We start from the raw sequence: 22578 nt of genomic DNA, 5'->3' as shown, positions 1-22578 counted from the left end.
GGGTGGTGTCATCTTTATATCTGAGGTTACTGATATTTCTCCCGGCAATCTTGATTCCAGCTTGTGTTTCATCCAGCCCGGCATTTAGCATGATGTACTCTGCACATTAGTTAAATAAGCAGGGTGAAAATATACAGCCTTGACATACTCCTTTTCCCAATTTTGAACCAGTCTGTTATTCCATGTCTGTTTCTAACTGTAGCTTCTTGACCGGCTCAGGAGGCTGGTAGGCTGGTCTGGTATTCTCAACATATTTATCCTATTAACCTGGATTTTGTTCATTTCATTTGCCTCTGTCAGATCCTGAACCTAAGAGTCAGGAAACTGCCATAACACATTACAAACTAGATTGAATTATGGAATAATTTTCCACTACAAATGTATGGGTTTGTGTGCTTGCATTTGTTATAGTATAGCATAATATATAGTGTAGCATAATAGCATTTGTTATAGTATAGCACAATTATATATTATGTACTATGAGAGAATAAAAAAGATATGCTTTTTTGCTGAGCATCTTAGTCTCTTGGAGAGTGAAAGACATTTTGAGCAAAACCACATTAATATTTTTTTCACCTTAGTCTAGTAGAGGCCGTCCTTGAACCAGAAGGACTATGACCTCTTCTGCTTAGTATATCAGGTGCCTGGATCAGCAGGGGTGGGGGGTGGTTTTTTGCAGGCTAGCAGCATCCACGTCATCCACGAGGCTGTCGGAAGTACAGAACGTCTTGCCCTGGCCCAGACCTCCTGAGTCAGACTTGCATTCTGATGAGATCCTTGGGTGATTCGTCTGCCCGTCAAAGTGGAAGAAGTGCTGCTCTGACTGGTGATCAGTAATCGTCTGTACCAAAAGTGAATAAATGAGTGTATACATGAATAGATAATTGAATAAATGGAGCAATTAAGAAGTAACAAATGGTATGTCTTTCTTTACGCTTGCCTAGAATGCTGAAAGGTATTGGCTGTGTTGCTCAATTTTGCATCCAGCCTCTCTTTTTATTTATCTATTTATTAATTTGTTTTGGGCCGCACTGGGTCTTTGTTGCTGCAAGCAGGCGTTCTCTAGTTGCACAACTATCCAGTTGGAGCTCAGAGTCTTAGCTCTTCCTAGACATGTGGGATTTTTCCCAGTCTGGAGAGTGAACCCGAACCCGTGTCTCCTGCATCGGCAGGCAGACTCTTATCCACTGTACCATCAGGGCAGTCCAGGCACCTCTGAAAGAAAGGGCTTCTTTATTCACCAACCAGATTTCTTTCCAGACCGGACCACTAACTCGGGTGGTGATGATGCACCTGGGTTCCTTCTCTCAGTCTTGTCGTCCTATATGTAGACGAAGGCTCACTCAGCTCACCCTATGAGTTTCAACCTGCTGGTTCTTGCAGAAGATAGTCCTTAGAATTTGCGAATGGATGCCCATGTGACCTGCTTTAGTTTTCCTTTTCATAGCCGTTTAGGCTTGCAATTGCCTGCCTTGGATTCCTTGCGCTGACATCATGGTGAAAAGTTGCTCGGTCGAGTCCGACTCTTTGCGACCCCATGGACTGGAGCCTACCAGGCTCTTCCTCCATGGGATTTTCCAGGCAAGAACCTAATAGCATAGGTCTTCCTTTTTATTTGATAATTGCATAGTGAGATGGCTTACATCCTTATAGGCTGAGACCTAGCAGGGTTTGTTTCACGTTGTGTATTATTTTGATTTACAGCTTCTGAGCATTAATTGCTTTATTCTTGTAAGCTTCCCATGATTGCTGTTCTATTTTTTTTTCTTCTTGAACGTGTGAAATATTTGGTTAGTCATACAGATGGGAAAAAACTAAAGTCTCAAACTTTTTTTAAAAAGCTGCGGCTTTATTATTGATATATACTTGACCTTCAATATTATATGATTTTCAGGTGTAGAACATAATGATTCCATATTTGTATATTTTGTGAAACGGTCACCACCATAGTTGTAGCTAACATCTGTCACCTTGCATAGTTATTTTTTCTGATGAGAAGTTTGGCAGCTTTCAAATTAACTGTCGTCACTATTTTGTACATTACATCTCCATGGCTTATTTATTTTATAAATAAATAAGTTTTATTTTATAAGTAAGTACTTATAAATGTAACTGGCAGTTGATACATAGTGGCTTCATACTTTTTGCCACCCTCCTCATCTGGCAGCCCCCGGTTTGTTCTCTGCATTTCTTGAGTTTGATGTTTAATTTTTTAAGTCCCACGTAGAAGTGAGGTCTTGCAGTCAATATCTTTGACTTCTTCCACTTAGCGTAATGCCCTCCATGTCCACCCATGTTGCATCAAATGGCAACATTTTGTCCTTTTTTTTTTACAGGTGAATAATATTCCACTGTGTGTGTATGGGTGTGTGACTTTTTTTTTATCCATTCACCCATCAGTAGACACTTAGATTACTTCCCTCCACAGCCATGATGCTTGAACGGTTATGGAGATGCCTTTAGCAATAGCCTCGAAGACATGCTGAGGTTATGCTCCAGTGCGTCCTAGCTGGATGGACCCCGCATATTGGTTGTCGGGCTTAGAACTCTGACTAGTGTATATGGTAACTTAGCGTCAGTGAGAGCTGTGTTCTCATTCACATCTTTGTTCATTCTCGGGTTGAATGAGGTTTGTCGAGCAACTAATACTGGCTGGGTGTAAAAGATGTAGAACCGAGGGAGGTCCAGCCGCTGTGCTTGTGAGTCTCACGCTGGTGGGGAAGATGCTCTTGTGAATGTCATAGCAGACGGCAGTGGGCATGGCGTGCCCTGGGGATGTAAGACAGAGGGCTCCGAACACCACCACCCCTCCGCTCCCCCCCCCCAGACATGGGAGAGGCCGTCGTTGCAGAGAAGGGCTCATTTAGGATGGACTTGAAACAGTCAGGGTGCACTCCCCTTCATCTTCTGCCTGGATTCAGCCTGCATGCTCCATCCGACTTCTGTCAGTCCAAAAGCTCAAGTGGCTTTCATCATCCACGGAGCCATCTGAAGTGGGACTTGGGTTTAGTTGATTTCACTGTCCTTGAACTCAAGTGAGGAGAGCCTTTTTTTTGAAGACATAGACTGCCTGGGTCTTCGCCACTATATTGTCAATTCCTTTATCAATAAATGGGTTCTGTATGAGTGCGCGTGCGTGCTCAGGAATGTTTGTACAGCCCATGAACTGTAGGCCACCAGGCTCCTCTGTCCATGGGACTTTACAGGCAAGAATACTGGATATGCGTTCTGTGTATATTTTTATATATTATATTGCTCGTTCAGTTTTCTTGTATAGCAGAAAGTGGTACAGAAGTGCAAAGCCACTGTGAAAGTGATGTGAAACTGTTAGTCGCTCAGCTGTCTGACTCTTTGTGACCCCGTGGACCAACTGTAGCCTGCCAGGCTCCTCTGTCTATGAGATACTCCAGGCAAGAATACTGGAGTGGGTTGCCATTTTCTTCTCCAAGGGATCTTACAGACCCAGGGATCGAACCTGGGTCTCCTACACTTCAGGCAGATTCTTTACCATCTAATCCACCACGGAAGCCCAAAGGAATTAGACGCTACTAAAAAGTTTTATGTATACATGCATATATATATATAGTGTGTATGTGCAATTTATATATCTGTATATATATATTTAAAGTGACAGTCTTCCAAAGCAAAACGTGCATTCTGTACCCTATATACGCCTATCAATTTTTCCTGAAGCCTCCGTCCCCTGCAATCCTTACCTTTCCTATATCACTTGAGCTGTTCTATTCTTGGCTCTTCCCAGACAAGAGAGATTGCACTTTCCAAAGGAAGAGGCCTTATTTGGTCAGTTCTTCTGAAGCTCCTCCGTGTTCCCTTTTCTGTAGGACCAAGCCATGGAGCTAAACCTTTTTTGTTTTGTTTTTGGGTAGCAGGAATGAAACTGTAAATACAAGAAAGCATGTGCTGTGCTTAATGGCTCAGTCGTGTCTGACTCTTCGTGACCCCATGGACTGTACCCCACCAGGCTCCTCTGTCCTCAGAATTCTCCAGGCAAGAATACCAGAGTGGGGTGTCCTTCCCTTCTCCAGGGGTTTTTTCCAACCCAGGGATTGAACATGAGTCTCCTGCATTGCAGGCCAATTCTTTACCATCTGAAACACCAAGGAAGTCCCCATAAATCCTGACATGGCAAAAAAAAAAAAAAATGTCACTCAGCTGTATGGCAGTGAATGCAGATACCTTGACATTGATGTAAAGAATGTACTTTTTTAATTTATTTTTTTATTGAAGGATAATTGCTTTACAGAACTTTGTTGTTTTCTGTCAAACATCATTAAAAAAAAAAAAAAAAAACGCCTGTAGGTTGGCAAACAGCTGAGTGTGTCCTGAGCGGTCTGTGGTCCATGTGGAAACTGCCTTAATATCAAATCCTTTATCTTTCCTGTTGCTGGACACCTACTTTGTAATCATTTGTTTTCCCCACTGAAGAAAGAAATTGGGAGTTGAGATAGTGGCTGACAGTGTAGACAAATGGCTCAGCTAAATACGGCTGATTGGAAGGACTTCCATTGTGGTCCAGTGGTTAAGATTTTGCCTTCAATGCAGGGCGTGCGGGTTTGATCCCTGGATGGGGAAGTGAGATCCCATGTGCCTCATGGCCAAAACACCAACGCATAAAACAGAAGCAGCATAGTGACAAATTTAAGAAAGACTTTAAAGAAGTCTTAACAAAGCATCAACAAGATCTTAAAAAAATAGAGTTGAGTGGAGACAGAGGCTGGAGATTTGCAAGAGAACGGGCCGGTGGATGGGAAGTAGGGAGGTGGTAGGTATTGGCGGGTTAACACCTCCATCAGTGTGACGTCTGAATGAATCAGGCTCTTGACCCTTCTCAGGGTAGCCAGCTCATCAATCAAACAAACCAAAATAGAAACTCCAAACTGGCATCCTCCCATCTTGTGTACAGAGGAGACGGTTAAGACTGTTTACGTTCACCACTTCAAGATCTTTTGTCCCCTCTCCATTCCGTTCAATTGCTCAGTCGTGTCCGACTCTTTATGGCAGAAACCAACACAATAGTGTCATTATTCTCCAGTTAAAAATGCACAAGTTGTTTTTTTTTTATCGTCCAGAAATTGACAGATGTCCCGGGAAAGGGGACGTGACCAACCCAATTGAGTCACTGCCAACTGAGTCTGCTCCCAGCCAGCCCTTCTTTATCTTGCTGGAGAAATGATGTAAGAAGGCAAACAAACAGCGACAAAAACTTGTATAAGTTTGGAGATTTTTTTTTTCCTTTTAATTATTTATTTTGGTTGCACAAAGGTTTATTGTGACATGCAGAATCTTAGTTGCAGCATGCGGGGGTGGGGGGGTGTGTAGTTCCCTGACCAGGGATTGAACCCAGGGCCGTCTGCCTTGAGAGCACGGAGTCTTAGCCGCTGGACCACCAAGGAAGTCCCTGGAGATGTTTTTCTAACCACGTGGTGCACTGTGTTTGCTCTGAAGAATGCAGAGTATATTATACTCTGTGGGTTCTAGGGGTGCACATGGAAACTGCCTTTTCTCTTTTTATAGGGAGCGGTGTGCTCTGCCTGGCATACAGGATCTTAGATCCCCGACCAGAGATCGAACCCAAGGCCCCTGCCGTGGAATGTGCAGAGTCTTAACCACCGGCTCGCCAGGGAATTGCCTGGTCTCTTTTCTTAACCCATAACACATGGAGCGATCAGGGGGTATAATGTGTGAATGCCTCCAGCCGTTTACATCCAAACAAAGGAGCGCTTGACAGGAGGTGTGCGATGAAGCTAGACAGACGTGACTCGGGGCGTCCCAAGGCAGTGCTTGCGAAGTCAGCACGAGGGTGCGGTCACTTCTCTGGCAGACACGGCCAGCAGCATCAGATGGTCTGACTCGAGAGGCACAAGGCCGTATTCCTACAGCCAGCCTCATGTGCCGGGTCAATCAACAGTGCCATCAGGAAAAGTCATGCCGGAGGGTTGCGTGTTGGCTGTGAGTCAAAGTCTTTCTGCTAGGATGGGCTTGCGGGTTTGCTGTGAGTCATGCGTTTTCTGCATTCAGCTTTCTTGACTATCTGCTTGCTTATTTCTCTTTGGCTGTGCTGGGTCTTGTTTGCTGTGCCCGGGCTTTCTCTTGTTGCAGTGAGGGGGCGGGGGGCTGCTCTCTAGTTGCGGCATGGATACTTCTATTGCGGTGATTTCTCTCGTTGCAGGGCACCAGCTATAGGCACTTGGGCTTGGTAGTTGCAGCTCACGGGCTTAGTTGCTCTGAAAGTGAATGTCGCTCAGTCGTGTCTGACTCTTTGCGACCCCATGGACTGTACAGTCCATGGGATTCTCCAGAATACTGGACTTGGGTAGCCGTTCCCTTCTTTAGGGGATCTTCCCCACCCAGGGATCGAACCACGGTCTCCCGCATTGCAGGCGGATTCTTTACCCGCTGAGTCACAAGGGAAGCCTTAATTGCTCTAAGGCATGTGGAATCTTCCAAAACTTGGGATCGAACCTGTGTCCCCTACATTAAGCTGGACTCTTAACTACTGGAAGCCCTTCCGCTTTCTTTAAATTAGCACCTTTTCTCTGCTTCTCCCTTCTCCTCCCTTCTAACACACACACACCAGATGTCCAGGTTTTTTTCCTTTCAGGGGAAGAATAATCATTGGCTCCTGTCATCAGCAGCAAGGTCTTGTGGTAAAGGCTGACTTCTTCCAGGACAGAGTTTGGAATCAGTAGTTTCAAGGTGATGTTTAGCAAAGGTGCTATGAATTCAAGCAGATAGGTACTGAGTCCCGTTGGGGAGAAAGGAAACTCCCCCTTTCTAGGTTCTTCTGGCTGGTTTGAGAATTAAACGGGCGTGGGACAGAGGAACAGGAGAAAATCTCACTTACCTGTGTACACACTCTAACCTCGCATGAGAGTCAGGGACCTCACGTTCACGGGAGGCTCGGAGACAGAAGGGTCGAAGCAGGTCTGAGCAGCTTCCTGGGTGGAGGAATGGAACGGAGCCTGGACCTCCAAAGACAGGAGGGTTAGGGTTAGGGGTTAGAGTTAGGGTTACGTTACGGTTACACTTAGGGTTAGGGTCCCAGGATGCTAAGAAGAAGAGCAGATGTTGGGTGGTTGTGTTTGCCCTGACGTGTAGCTGGGGTTGCTTAACTAACATTTATCTCTGGGAATAACTCTTTGGAGGGGGGGAAAAAACCCCACAAAACCCACACATTTCGGGAGGGGGGTTCAAGATGGGGAACACATATGCACCCATGGCTGATTCATGTCATTGTATGGCAAAAACCACTACAATATTGTAAAGTAATTAGCCTCCAATTAAAATTAATTAATTACAAAGAACCACACATATCAATTACTCTGAGTCATCAGTGGGGCTTCCGTGGTATCTCAGGCAGAAAGAATCCTCCTGCAATGCTTGAGACCTGGGTTCCATCCCTGGATCAGGAAGATTGCCCCTAGAGGAGGGCATGGCAACCCACTCCAGTATTCTTGCCTGGAGAATCGCATGGACAGAGGAGCCTGCCGGGGCTACAGTCCATGGGTTGAAAAGCGTCAGAACTTGCAGGGCCTCAGTAGCATCTAGGCCAGAACACTCACCACGTGGAACAGGCACATTTGGCATGGCTTTATTCTGAACCCCCACAGCCTCATTCTAAGAACCTGAAGAGTCAAGATAACTGCAGTCTGAGGACTGGTGCAGTGGGTTCCATGATGTGGGAGTGGGGTGGGCAGCTTGGGAGCTGGAAGCATCTCGGCTTTGGGCTTAGATCCCCCTGCACCCCAGGTTGGACCTGAGAGGTAAGTGTGGGGCTGGGGCACAGGGAGGGGACCGGGAGCAGTTACTTGACCTCAGTGAAGAGCCCCAGTTTTAAAGCGGTAAACTGCCTTCTCTGCTGTTGCCCTCTAAGCTGCAGCCGGCATCTTGCGATGGTTTCTGTTCTCTTTCCTCTCTGAATAACTGTTGCTGGCGTATCTAGTACCGATTCCTCATGAATCGTCTGCCCCTCCTGTTGCTCTGTGACAGTGCCTGCTAGTTTCCCCGTTGAAGGGAGCTAGCTGTCCTTGAGAAGTGCCTGGCATTCCCTAGCTGTGCACTGAATGCATATCTGCCCGCTGCTTTCATAAACGCAAGCAGACAGGGGCAGGAAGCCTGCTCACTTGGCCGTAATGCACTTCTGTGTAGCGGCAGGTCACTCACCCATCCCTAAGTCCGTTCTCACTGTGTGAGGAGGCATGCTGTGCTTGGCCGTGTTTGGGATGAGTTTTTTTTCTTTTTTCCAGTAGGGTCTCTCTTCCTATGAAGCAGAGACGAAAGATGGGAGCTACACGGTTAATACAGAAAGCGCTGGCTCAGCCAAAGGGACCGAAATAGGCCCTTGAAACAGGTAGTTGATTCCTGATAAAGACGTTTGTCATCGCAGACAGGGTCTGAGCGCAGACCTGGAGAGCGTCTGAGAAATGAAAGGAGTTTGGGGACACCAGTGAAGTGTGCACACACGCACACATGTATGTGTACACACAGGCACGTGCACACACACAAACACATATGCATATGCACGCACTCATACATGCGCGTGGAGAAGGACACGGCAACCCACTCCAGGATCCTTGCCTTGAGAATCCCATGGACAGAGGAGCCTGGTGGGCTACCATCCATGGGGTCATTCACACATTCGTATAGAGGCCCGTGAACACACACATGCAGGCGTGCACCCATGCAGACACACAAACACTATACACACATACATGCATGCAGACACAGCATACCAATGCACACACAGGCATGTACACATACACGCACATTACCTTTTTCTTCTCTCTTCTCGAAAGATGCTGTTTTTGAACACATAGGGGAGGAGAAATCTTTCTCCTCCTCTCCTCCTGGTTTTCATGGCTAGGGTTGTGACTCAAACTGATAAAGACAGATTAACAAGAGGAGAAGATCATCAGTTTTAACGCACTGATGTTCAGTAAGAGAAATGCAGTGTGAGGAACTGGCCCCAGTGATTGAGGCTTATACACCGTTGTAGGCTGAACAAAGACAAGGGGTTTGGGGATTCTGGTAGGAACAGGCAGTACAGAGAACTCTGCTCAATGTCATGTGGCAGCTTGGATGGGAGGGGAGTTTGGGGGAAAATGGATACATGTATGTGTGTCCTGAATCCCATTTCTGCCCACCCGAAACTATCACAACATTGGTAACTGGCTATAAAAAATAAAAAGTTATAAGAAAAAAGCAAGATAACACATCCTTGAAACTCAGGGCAAAAGCTTCAGACTCTTTCCTCTTATGGGTCTATTGTCTTCAGTCCTAAAGACATTTCACACAAGCAAAGAGTGAACCCCCTGCATGAAACATCTCACTGGCCCTCCTTATCTCAATGCAGTTCTTCCTCAAACAGGGGGATTCAGAGACTTGAAGCATGAGGGTAAATCACATAGACACAGGCAAACACATGGTTCCCTCTGACTGTCGGGCGTTGATGGACAGGCTCGCCACGAAGTGATCACTTGACGTCACTGGTGCTGGCTTTTCCAGGGCCCCCATGGGTTCCTGTCCCAGTTCGCTGTCTCACACCTGGGGGCAGCCACTCTCTGTTCAGTGGAGATTTTGTTTTCTTTTTCTCGCATGAAATATGAGGAGTCTTGATCAAGTGCAATTTTGCTTTTGATTCTGACTAGTGAGCATCTGCCCGCCCTGTTTATTCGGTGCTTCTCTTGATGTTCAAGCTCTAGACAAATGTTCAGAAGGACAGAGGAAGGACTTCCCTGGGAGTCCAGTGTTTAAGAATTTGCCTCCTGAAACCAAAATTGAAAAAGACACATGTGCCCCAATGCTCGTTAAAGCGCTATTTCCAAGAGCTAGGACATGGGAACAGCCTGTCTATCCATCAACAGATGAATGGATAAAGAAAATGTGCTACATATACACAACGGACTATCACTCAGCCATAAAAAAGGAAAGCATTTGAGTCAGTGCTAATGAGATGGATGAAGCTAGATCCTATTATTGGAGAAGGAAATGGCAACCCACTCCACTCTTCTTACCTGGAGAATCCCAGGGACAGGGGAGCCTGGTGGGCTGCCGTCTATGGGGTCGCACAGAGTTGGACACGACTGAAGCGACTTAGCAGCAGCAGATCCTATTATACAGAGTGAAGTAAGTTAGAAAGATAAAAACAAGTATTGTATATTAACGCATATATATGGAATCCAAAAAGATAGCACTGATGAACCTATTTGCAAGGCAACAATGGAGACTCGGACATAGGGAACAGACTTATGGACCTTATAGGGTTTCGGGGAAGGAGAGGGTGGGAAGAATTGAGAGTAGCATGGAAACATACATACCTACTGTATGTTAAAAAGATAGCCAGAGGGAATTTGCTATATGACACAGGAAACTCAAACGGGGGCTCTGTGACCACCTAGAGGGGTAGGATGGGAAGGGAGGTGGGAGGGAGGCTTAGGAGTGAAGGGACATATGTATCCCTGTGACTGCTTCATGTGGGTGTTTGGCAGAAACCAACACAATAATGTAAATCAATTATCCTTCAATTAAAGAGAAATAAATTTAAAAAAAAATCCACCTCCCAATGCAGGGCACCCAGAGTCCATCCCTGGGTGGGAAACTAAGATCTCACAAGCATTACGACAACTGGAGAAAGCCTGAGCATTGTACTGAAAACTCATTGCAACATACATTCATGCAATAATATTAAAAAGAAAGAAAGAAAAAGTACAGAGGAAAAGGCCAAGTACAGTATCACTGATGCACATTCCTCGCAGAATCTTTGCCCACACATGAAATTCTCCACCCCACCCTGGGAAGAATCTTTTACTCGCAAGGGGTGGCTCTCCAGATTTTGGTGCTATAGTGATACAAATACTGCAGCAGAAGGTGAACTAAAGCCTAGACAAAAGGTTTATCACTCTGCTTATTCTCCTTTTGGAACTATTAATTACCGTGATATTGTTCACATTCCTATTACCTTAATGTTATTTCTCATACTGTTGCAGAAACCAGTACTCGAGAAACCAAGCCCCACATTGGGAGAGTTGGATAACTCAGGTTTATTACGCTGGCGGGCCCAGAGGAGTTAACACTCTAAGCTCTGAGCCCCGAACAAAGGGGTTGCAGAGTTTTTATAGACAGGCTATAGTGGGCAACACTAGCTGCTAATGGGCTGGTTTAAACTAAGGGGTTTAGCACGTGAGGGAACAGTGGTCAAGATGGGGAGGGGGATGCCTGACCTTTACATGGACAGGCATGATTAAGCAGGTTTGCAGGGGCCTGGCAATTGCAAAGAGCAGGACAAGGGTGAGTGAGATCAGCTCCAGTTCCTCAAATTGTAAGTCCCTGCTTTCTGAGACTATGAGACCTATGTGATCCAGACTTTGCAAGGAGCAAGCTGAGTTACAGAGGCAGGAAGAGCAGGAGGTTATGTAAATGTTTAACTTTTCCTCTTCAATATGATAAATTTTACAAAATAGGCAGTTTAAAGGGAGTCAGCATCATCAGCCTTCTGGTTCCCAGTGCTGTGGGGTCTCCGCCCTGGTGGGCAGCATATGGTTAGCTTCTCCCACCTGGTGAGGGTTTCAGTATCTATAAAATAGCTCAAGAGGCATGGCTCAGAATACTATCCATAGCCCTTAAGGGGGAACTAAAGGTCCTTGACTTTGTTTCAGGACTTCCTGGGTGACTCAAATGATAAAGAACCCGCCTGCAATACAGGAGAGGCAGGTTCCATCCCTGAGTCAGGAAGATCCCCTGGAGAAGGAAATGGCAACCTGCTCCAGTATTGCGTAGAGAATCCCAAGGACAGAGGAGCCTGGCAGGCTATATAGTCCATGGGGTCAAAAGAGTCGGACACGACTTAGCAACTAACCCTTTCACCCACTTTCACGTCACCTGACTTGGTCTAATGGCAAAGTATTATCATTTTATCTTGCTCGACTTTTCCTGTGCTTTTTTTTGCATTTTCTCACTTCTCTGGTTAAATTTATTCTTTAGAACTCAGGGAAGGCCTGGGAGGTGAAAGTTTTTCTACAATCTAGAAGCAGAAAGTTTTTCTGCAATGGGGGGACAGTCTGTCCTGGGAAGGCTCTATGAGGTCCTGCTCAGTTAGAGAAGGCTCATCCTGAAGGGTCTGCAGTGATCTTCTTCCACCTGTTCTCAACTCAAGAAACTGGATGAAAGGACTTCGCTGGTGGTCCAGGGGTTGGGACTCCATCTTCCAATCCAGGGGGTCCTGGTTGGGGAGCTAAGATTCCACCTGCCTCGTGACCACAGAAAACAAAATGTAGGACAGAAGCAATATTGTAACAGATTCAATAAAGACTTTAAATGTGGCCCTCATGAAAAAAATCTTTGTTGTCGTTCAGTCACTCCGTCATGTCCAAATCTTTGTGACCCCATGGACTGCACACACCAGGTTTCCCTGTCCTTCACCATCTCCTGGAGTTTGTTCAAACTCATGTCCGTTGAGCTGGTGATGCCATCCAACCTCTGTCGTCCCCTTCTCCTCCTGCCTTCAGTCTTTCCCAGCATCAGGATCTTTTCCATTGAGTCAGCTCTTCACATCAGGGGGCCGAAGTACTGGGGCTTCAGCTTCAGCATTAGTCCTTCCAATGAATATTCAGGGTTGATTTCCTTTGGGATGGACTGTTTTGATCTCCTTGCTGTCCAAGGGACTCTCAAGTGTCTTCTGCATATCTTGGGTGGGTGGGGGACTGGATTCAGTTGCCCAAGGTCATTCCATGCTTGGTATGAGATTCCCTGCAAGCTGAAGACACAGAATTATCTTGTGGCCTCTGATTGGTTGTGTGTTTGTAAGTGTCAAAAGATAAGAAAGAAAAAAAAAAGTACTTCGTGTAAGATACAGCATTCCTACTCTTTTTTGCTCTCTCTCTCATGGGGAAAAAAAGCAACAACAACAGACAGTACTTATTTAACTTTCTCAGATATATGGCCCTGCATATTTTCTCTGGTTAAAGGGAATTTAAAAAAAAAAAGATTATTAGGATACAGTTTGTGAGTTTTTGACAAACAACCTGGGGTAGCGCATACTTTGCCAGGTCTGTCAAGGTGAAATACTTTTGGAATAGAAGTGGCAATATTTTATGCGTGCTTAGTTTAAAAATGGAGTGTGTCCTTGAAATATGATTTCCAAGCTTTGGAGTCATTATGCGTGAGTTCTTTCCATTCTAAGTCAGGAGGTCTGCATCCAGGGGACAGATGGATGTGCCAAAGATTTGGGACCCTCACCTGTCCATCCTGTTCCCACTATATTCAGTAAACACCACAGAGATGTGTTTTTTTGAAAATCAATATTAACGTCCTTTTTAAAGATTGCTCTTTACAGAACTGTTTCCTTCACGCCCCTTTGCTCTGTGATTTTAGGAAGCTTTTACTCTCTGTCTTTTTTCACAATTAGAAGATTCTTGGCATTGAATGTCAAAGTTACATTTTCTTTCTTCATTTTGACCAGCTTCTTAAGGGATTACCCATGATTACCAATAAACTGTGGAGAATCACACTGCCTGTTGACTAATGTTAGTTCTGCCCTGTACTACATGTATGATCTGAGGCAAGTGACTTAAATATTTTGATTATTCAGTTTCTTTTGCTATAAAGTTTGAAGATAATGGTAGAGCTTCCCAGGTGGCACTTGTGGTGAAGAACCTGCCTGCCAATGCATGAAACATAATGAGAGGCGGGTTCCATCCCTGGGTCGGGAGGATCCCTGGAGGAGGGCATGGCAACCCTCTCTAGTATTCTTGCCCGGAGAATCCCCACGGACAGAAGAGCCTGGTGGGCTACTGCCCAGGGCGTCGCAAATAGTCAGACATGGATTATTATAACAGCAGCATTCAATATATAACATGGTAACTGTAATTGACACCACTGTACTGTGAAAATGAAATTTGACAGATGAGTAGAACTTGAATGTTGTTCACAAAAGAATTAAAAGGGTTAGCATTTTTTGTGATGGGTGTGGGAGCATCCTACCTTGAGATATGCATGTGTCATATCATTACATTGTGCTCTTTAAGAAGTATCTTCCAGTTTTATTTGTCAATTGATAGTGCTGAGAGAAATGGAATGCATGTGTCCATCTGGGTTAGTGTTGACCTGATGTATCAATACTTTTTGGAAATCTGATTTGTGTCGATTTCTTACTATACACAGTGACTTTTTCCTTATTTTTTTTTTTTCCTGAGTTAGCACAGAGGAGAGACTTAAATTCAGCATCGATTTTTCAACCTGGAAAAGAGAAAAATTACAACCTTCCTTTGGGGAAAAATCAACAATAGAGATAAGCAAACCACTTCCTGATGAGACACAGTCTCTTTACCAACTCATTTATTTCCAACGTGCCAGTGTAGGAAGGGATGCCTTTGAGGGCTGGGGGGTGGGGGGTGAAGAGCCCTTTTATTGAGTGGATTCATGTCCCTGTTTCCTTGAGGACAGCCCAGTAAATGATTCATCTTTGTAGTTTCTGTCTCCAGCGCTTAATAGACAGTAAATGATTCCTTTTTTTTAAAAACTCAAGATATTTTAAAAAATTAATTTATTTATTTTAATTGGAGGCTAATGACTTTACAATATTGTAGTGGTTTTTGCCATACATGGACATGAATCCGCCATGGGTGTGTATGTGTTCCCCATCCTGAACCCCACTCCCACCTCCCTCCCATCCCATCCCTTTGGGTCATCCCAGTACACCAGCCCTGAGCACCCTGCTTCATGCATCCAACCTGGACCGGCGATCCGCTTCACAGGTGATAATATACATGTTTCAACGCTACCCTCTCAAATCATCTCACCCTCACCTTCTCCCACAGAATCCAAAAGACTGTTCTCTACATCTGTGTCTCTTTTCCTGTCTCCCATATAGGGTCATCGTTACCATCTTTCTAAATTCCATATATATGTGTTAATATACTGTATTGGTGTTTTTCTTTCTGACTTACTTCACTCTGTATAATAGGCTCCAGTTTCATCCACCTCATTAGAACTGACTCAAATGCATTCTTTTTAAGAGCTGAGTAATACTCCATCATGCGCATGTACCACAGCTTTCTTATCCGTTTGTCTGCCGATGGACATCTAGGTTGCTTCCATGTCCTGGCTGTTATAAACAGTGCTGCAATGAACATTGGGGTGCACGTGTCTCTTTCAGATCTGGTTTCCTCGGGGTGTATGCCCAGCAGTGGGATTGCTGGGTCATATGGCAGGTCTATTTCCAGTTTTTTAAGGAATCTCCACACTGTTTTCCATAGCGGCTGTACTAGTTTTCATTCCCACCAACAGTGTAAGAGGGTTCCCTTTTCTCCACACCCTCTCCAGCATTTATTGTTTGTAGACTTTTGGATAGCAGCCACTCTGACTGGCATGAGATGGGACCTTTACCTCTCCTGCTTTGCCCCCTCAAAATGCCCCTTTAAGCAGCCCCTCAACTATCCCAGGGCCGCTTGTGTAGTTTTGTCTTGGCTGGAATGTCCTGGAAAATGCAATTGCACAGGATTGCGCCTTTTCTTTAAATAGTTTTATTTGTAAAGCTAATTGTTTTATTTGTAAAACTAAGTTCTTTTTGTTTGGCTCATGCAGAGCATCAGATGGTTGGATGTCATCCCTGACTCAATGGGCATGAGTCTGAGCAAGCTCCAGGAAATGGTGATGGACAGGGAAGCCTGGCGTGCTGCAGTCCATGGGGGTCGCAAAGAGTCAGCCACAACTGGGCGACGGAACAGCAGCAACAACACTGGGTCTTAGATGTGGCCCTTGGGACCTTGGACCTTGGACCTTGGGACTTGGAAAGACTCAGGAGTCCTTCCCTGTGATGCATGGACTCCTGTAGTTGCTTGTGGGATGTTAGTTCCGTGACCAGGGATGGAACCCATGTTCCTTGCATTGCAAGGCGATTTCTGAACCACCAGACCACCAGGGGAGTCCCCATATCTAGTCTTTGAAGGTGGCTTTTCCCATGGAGCATCGTGACTTTGAGACTGGTCCACCCTGTCGCAGACATCATTTTCACCTTCTGATTTAATTCTGTCGTATTATGGAGGCTCCACAATGTATGCATCCATCCCCCTGGTCCAGGGGCCTGTGAACTGTGTGTGTGTGTGTTTTTTTTTTTTGTCTGTTATATTTAGTTGCAAAGACCTTTCTGGTAACCATTGTGGGAGATGTTTTAGGGCAGTGGAAGAGATGAAAACCAGCCTTGGGAGTTGTGAGGGGGAGATGGCAATTAGAGATGAATATTTCATGAGATTTGCCTGTGAAGTGACGGATAGCCAGAGATTTGTAGTTCCAGGGAGAGATGGGGTGAAATGAAGATTTTGTTCTTTTTATTACAGGAAGATATATCTGAGCTTATGGATCCTCTAAGGGTGAATACAGGGTTTTTATATTTGAGTTTTGCCTTTGTTTGTTTTGCTATTCCGTGATAGAGACATGCCTGAAAAATAAATTTAGCATTCAGCAAAACAGTTAAAAATAACGGGGCTCGGGGGAAATAGTTGAGAGCGTGTTGCTCAAAACCTTTTGAACTTTGCAACCTGCATAATAACAAATACAGTCATATCAAAGTCACTAGCAAATGAAAAAGCAGTCACAGTGCTAATTTTAAACAGAGGCTGGCGTGTGTGTGGAATGTTATACTCGAGAATGATAGCTTGCTGGCAGGGGGATGTACCCCAGGTTTCGGAAGACAAAGAAAAAGGTACAGAAGTCAAGGAGAAACAAGGTCATCAGCATGTCCCAGATGATTGAATGACTGGCTGCATGGGCCAGAAAGAGAAGGTGGGGTGATAGAAACTGTGTACATTTCTCTTTTCTCCTGTGCAGTTGATGATTTCAGCTATGTTCATATACTTTGTATTCCATGGCTGTGACTCACTGATATGAAACATTAATCTCCGGAATACAATTTATATGAACCAGTGCACCTTCTGTGTTCTACCGACATCATTCCTCGGGTGATCAATGGCAGAGAAGCTAATCCATGATACATAAGTCAGTGTGTGTCCTTAGGAAGAATGATCTAAAAGTTAGAGGAGAGAAAAGTTTGATGTTGTTATTGTTTCCTCACTAAGCCAGGTCTACTCTTTGTGACCCCATGGACTGTAACCCGCCAGGCTCCTTTGTCAGTGGGATTCTCCAAACACGAATACTGGAGTGGGTTACCATTTCCTTCTCCAGGGGAAACTTCTCAACCCAGGGATCCAACCCGCATCTCCTACATCTACATTGGCAGTCGATTCATTACTACTGAGCCACCCAGGAATCCCCAAATTTGATGTAATGTGCTCACAAATAATTTAGAATCAGAGAGAGCCTATACCAGAGCGTATGACTCATTCCTGACCCCTAAAGTCTTATCAAGAGGCATTGACGTCTGCTCCACAGTTTTACAAAAGGACCATATTAAATAACTTGCGCATGGCCAGCTTTAGTTCCCACAGTTAATTGGTGACATTTGCAATTGTCAAAGTCATTATCTACCAGTTTTCTACATTTTCAATCCATAAGTGTTAATAAGAATAAATGTATTCTTATTCAAGAATAAACTTAATTATCCTCTCCAGCTGGTCAGGCTGAATTAGATAGCATCCTTAGTGTTAATGGGCCAGCCTGAATGGGGTTTGGGGGTTAGGGGAGAATGGATGCATGTATTTGTATGGCTGTGTCCCTTCACTTTTCACCTGAAACCATCACAACATTGTTAATTGGCTGTGTGTGGGGGGGGTGGGGGGGTGTGTTAGTCACTCAGCCGTGTCTGACTCTTTGCGACCCTGTGGACTATAGCCCCAGCAGATTCCTTCATCCATAGGATTCTTCAGGGAAGAATACCGGAGTGGGTTGCCATTCCCTTCTCCATGGGATCTTCCCGACCCAGGAATCGAACCCAGTCTATTGGCTGTACTCCAATACAAAACAGAAAGTTTAAAGTTTGGAAAAAACAAACAAAGGAGTGAGGTAGCATCCTTGGAAGATCAGTACATCAGTCGCAAAAAAAAGGTGGCCCCTGGCGGTCCAGTGGTTGACTCCACACTTCCAATGTAGGGAGCTCAGGTTTGATCCCTGGTCAGGGAACTAAGATTACGCCATCCCAGTCAGTGTGATCGAAGCCAAACAGAAAAGGTGGTTCCGTGTTGCAGTGGTCTCAGACTGAGAGGGGCTGGGACCGGGTTTGGGGCTTATCTCAGAGGGGTTGGTATGATGTCAGTTTCCATCTGTTGTCGTATAACTTAGTCTCTCCATCTTTTTCTGATACATCTATGCATTGATATCCTCCATTAAATGTGAACTTTAAGAGAAAAACATCGTGTTTCCTTGATTCTGAATTCAAGCTCTGGTTCCCCCGAGTGGCAACTTTAGAAGGGGATGTCATCAAAGTTCATGAGATGACCGTCTGAGAAGGGAGCGATGAAATTACTGGCCAGAGGGTGTTAACTCCTTTAGACTGACCCCACTCATTCTGTCTTTCCTCAGACCTGCCACACTGTGGATGAGCAAGAAGACGGAGGTAAAATACGACAGCCCCAGGCCATCTAAAGAACAGCATAGCTGAGTGCCCGGCATAGACTTGAGTGTGGAAAAGTGTCGTGCAAGAGAGGAAGCCTGCGTGAGAAGCCGACTCAGCCCCCAGAGCAGACTCTGCCATCTCCTAGCTGCGGGAGGGGTCAGTTTCAGAAAGTGTCCTTTCTTTGAGACTTCCCTGGTGGTCCAGTGGTTAAGACTTGCCCTTCCAGTGTAGAGGGTAAGGATTCAATCCCTGGTGGAGAAGCTAAGATCCCACATGCTTTGGGGTCAAAAAAAAAAAAAAAAAAACAAAACATGGAACAGAAGCAATATTGTAACAAATTCAATAAGTTCAGTTCAGTTCAGTTGCTCAGTCATGTCCACTCTTTGTGACCGCATGGACTGTAGCCCGCCAGGCTCCTCTGTCCATGGGATTCTGGAGGCAAGAATACTGGAGTGGGTTGCCATCTCCTTCTCCAGGAGATCTTCCTGATCTGGGGATCAAATCCACGTCTCCTGCCTTGGTAGATGGTTTCTTTGACACTGAGCCACCTGGAAAGTCCCAGAATGAAGCATTATCCAGTCCTCAATATTAATAGTGCCAAAGCTGAAAACTCCTGAAGTATGGTAATCCAGATACATCTCTTTATAGAAAGCACTTAGGTTTCCAAGTGAAGGTCTTCCAATGGAAGGTTAATCTCTGCCTGCCTGCTAAGTTACTTCAGTCATGTCCAACTCTTTTGCAACCCCATGGACGGTAGCCCACCAGGCTCCTCTGTCCATGGGATTCTCCAGGGAGGAATACTGGAGCGGGTTGCCATTCCCTTCTCCAGGGGATCTTCCCAACCCAGGAATCAAACCCGGGTCTCCTGTATCTGCAGGCAGATTCTTTATCAACTGAGCTACAAGGGAAGCCCTAGATGATGAATTAGGATCATTCAAATAATTTGGCAAAATTACTTGAGGAATGAATCAGAAACTTCCTCAAGTAATTTTGTCTCCATCTCTAGGTAGATGTTGCATTACTTGTCTCTATAATAAGTTGGTAGAGTTCTTGTCTGCAAGGGGATTATAGGAAAAAATTGAGGATTGAGTATTTAGGTATTTGCTGAAGCTGATGCTGTGTGTTATAACGCAACCTGCAACAGATGTAAAGCAAACAGTGAATTAATGTTTCAAAGATGGGCTTATCACCTTTAGGGGCTGAATCCTGTTAGCGACATTATTACTCAACTTTTTTTGGTGTGCAGTGGGTAAATATCAACTGGAGAATTATTTCATTTATAGCAGAAAGTCACAGTTCTGGATCGTAAAACACAGTCGGGATCATAAAAGCACACATCATAAGAGAAATGTGGCCTAATTTATTACCTCAATTTTGTGCCCCAGGTTTCCTCGCTATTGTTCTTTTTATTAATTATATGAGTTTTTTTTATGGTTTATTCATAAACAGAATGCTGTCCCCAAATGGATGAACCTGTTGACTCATTGATCAGTAAACTGTAAATGCTGCTGTAAAATAGAGTGTTTTGGCGATAAATCAGACATGAAGAATTCTAGGTTTCCCCGGGGAGCATTTTTGGTAGGTTACATCAACCAACTCAAAGCCCGTACCCGTGAATCAGTAATGACTGCTGGTTTATGAACCTTGCAAATCACAAATATTATTTTTCCTCCTCAGCACATCTCTCCTGTAATAAATAGGTAATTGGTTTTGCCTTATTATACTTTTTATATCACTCACTGCAATAATCACATATAAATCCATAGGGTTTATAATTTCTTTTATTATAAATTTTTCATTAGTTTAATTCCTCATCTTTTCTTTCTTAGTCATAGAGCATTGCCAAAACAATCATAATGAACTCAGCACAGATATTTTTGCTTTGGTGGTATAACTGCTTTGTTATATTTATTACTGTTAATTATTTCTTTTATCCTACAAGTATACTTATCACCTAAGGATGCATTATTTTATTTTATTTCTATTTTTTTCATTTATTTTTATTAGTTGGAGGCTGATTACTTTACAATATTGTAGTGATTTTTGCCATACATTGACATGAATCAGCCATGGATCCACATGTGTTCCCCATCCCGATCCCCCCTCCCATAAAGATGCATTATTTTATAAACACTGTAGACTGTGGAGAAAAAGGAATGCTCCACTACTATTGGTAGGCATGTGAATTAGTGCTGCTACTAAAGAGAAAAGTACACAGGTTTCTCAAAAAAGCTAGAAGCAGAGTTAGCACATGGTCATCCAATCCCACTTCTGGACATGTATCAGGGAAATACTTTACCTCAAAAAAGATGCGTGTAGCCTAGTGTTCACTGCAACACTGTTTACAATAGCCAGGACATGGAAGCAAGCTAAATGTCCATCGATAGATGAGTTGATAAACAAGATGTAGTAAGGGGCTTCCCTGGTGGTCCAGTGATTAAGACTCTGAGCTTCCACTGCAGGGGGCACAGGTTCAATTGTTGGGTCAGTGAACATCTTCCATGATTCGTGGCATGGCGCCGCCCCCCCCCCAAAAAAAAAGATGTTTCCCATAAACACAATGGAATATTACTTAGCTATGAAAAAGCATGAAATAATGCCATTTGCAGCAATGTAGGTGGACCTAGACATTGTCATACTGAGTGAACTATGTCAGACTGAGAAACACAAATATCATATACCACTTACATGTAGAATCTAAAAAGAATGATGCAAATGAACTTATTTACAAACCAGAATAGACTCACAGACATAGAAAACAAGCTTATGGTTACCAAAAGGCAAGGTAGGGGGTATTAAATTTAGGATTTGGGTTTAACATATACACATTAATGTATAAAGTCTGTAAGCAGCAAGGAACTACTCTATAGCTCAGGGAAATGTATTCAGTATCTTAGAATAGCCTATAGTGGAAAAGAATATGAACAAGCATATACACAGACATATAACCGAATCACTTTGCTATACCCTGGAAACTAGTGCAACATTTCAATTTAACTATACTTAAATTTAACTGATTAATAAAATAAAAAATAAACAATGTTTTTTTTTTTCCCTTCCATAGAAGACTCTCTAGGAAACTCCCAATACAAAGGAACAACTCTGCTTCAAAGTGTCCCGTGCAAAGCTACATCACAGGAGAATCTGCCTTCAACAAGGTGAGACAGCGTCTTAGACAAAGAAGTCACAGAAATTTTTGTACAAAGTAGTTTCTACCATATAGTGTACACAAAGTTAGATGAAAAGTAAAATGAAATGACATATACGCTGAAATTAAGATAAGAAGGAATTGCCAAGTTTTAGATGAGAACACATAACATTCTGCATATGCTTCAAATATTTGTAACCAAGGATTTTCCTCACCTTGATCAACATCGGACTAGTGTATGCTTTTATTTATCAGTGTTTCTCTCTCCCTCTTTTTCTCTTTACTCTTGAGTATCTCTAAAGACCCACTCAGAAAATGTCTGTTTCTCCCACAGTTGACTCTGAGCTTGTCTGACGGGCACATTGAACTATCCAGGGATGAAATGCCTCGCCAGGCTAAACACACTTTTAACAGCAATATTGCGAAGATTAAGCTTCTGTGCTTACCTATAGGGGGCCCGCCGTGTGTCTGTTTTGGGTGTTTAGAACGCTGGATGGGATCACTGACTTGGATGCTTCTGGGGACGTGTGATTCTCATATAAGGCCGATGGGAAGAGCCCAGTGGGATCTCTGGGACCGCTCCCTTTGACATCATGCAGGCTGGTCAGGATGAATGAGTACAATATCTCCCTGCCTGGGTAGCCCTGCAGGGTTCAAGAGGCTTTCAGTAGCGTCATTCCACCAAGCCACAAGCCCTCGTGAATCCAAGTGCTGCCAGCCATCGTGAGGACTTGAACAGGTAGGAAAAGATGAAGGTGAAAAATACCATATGGCACCTCTAGCTTTCATGTCTCGTACATGACTTGCTATGCATGTTTTAATTAAGTACCTCATTTCCTTGTCCTCAAGTGGTTGGGTGCGTTGGCTCTGGAGGTTAATGTCTATGTTTTCAAACATCAGGGTGAAG

General features: G+C 44.2%; 1 long non-coding RNA gene across 3 annotated transcripts in view; it reads left to right on the top strand.

Annotated features, from left to right (window-relative positions):
- Positions 1-5841: 5841 nt before the first annotated feature.
- LOC122689259 overlaps positions 5842-22578 on the top strand; it is a 31893-nt gene continuing 15156 nt past the window's right edge. Inside the window, exons 1-4 of one of the 3 annotated variants that reach the window (XR_006339778.1) lie at positions 5842-5970; positions 8271-8371; positions 18490-18679; positions 21588-21681. This is a non-coding gene — a long non-coding RNA (uncharacterized LOC122689259). Of the gene's footprint in view, positions 5971-8267; positions 8372-18489; positions 18680-21587; positions 21682-22578 lie in introns of all 3 variants that reach the window. The other 2 variants (XR_006339777.1, XR_006339775.1) reach the window with 2 other exon arrangements.

Source organism: Cervus elaphus, chromosome X (assembly GCF_910594005.1).
Source record: "Cervus elaphus chromosome X, mCerEla1.1, whole genome shotgun sequence".
Classification (NCBI taxonomy): Eukaryota; Metazoa; Chordata; class Mammalia; order Artiodactyla; family Cervidae; genus Cervus; species Cervus elaphus.
Note: the sequence above shows the minus strand (reverse complement) of the source record. Positions and strands in the feature narration are given on the sequence as shown.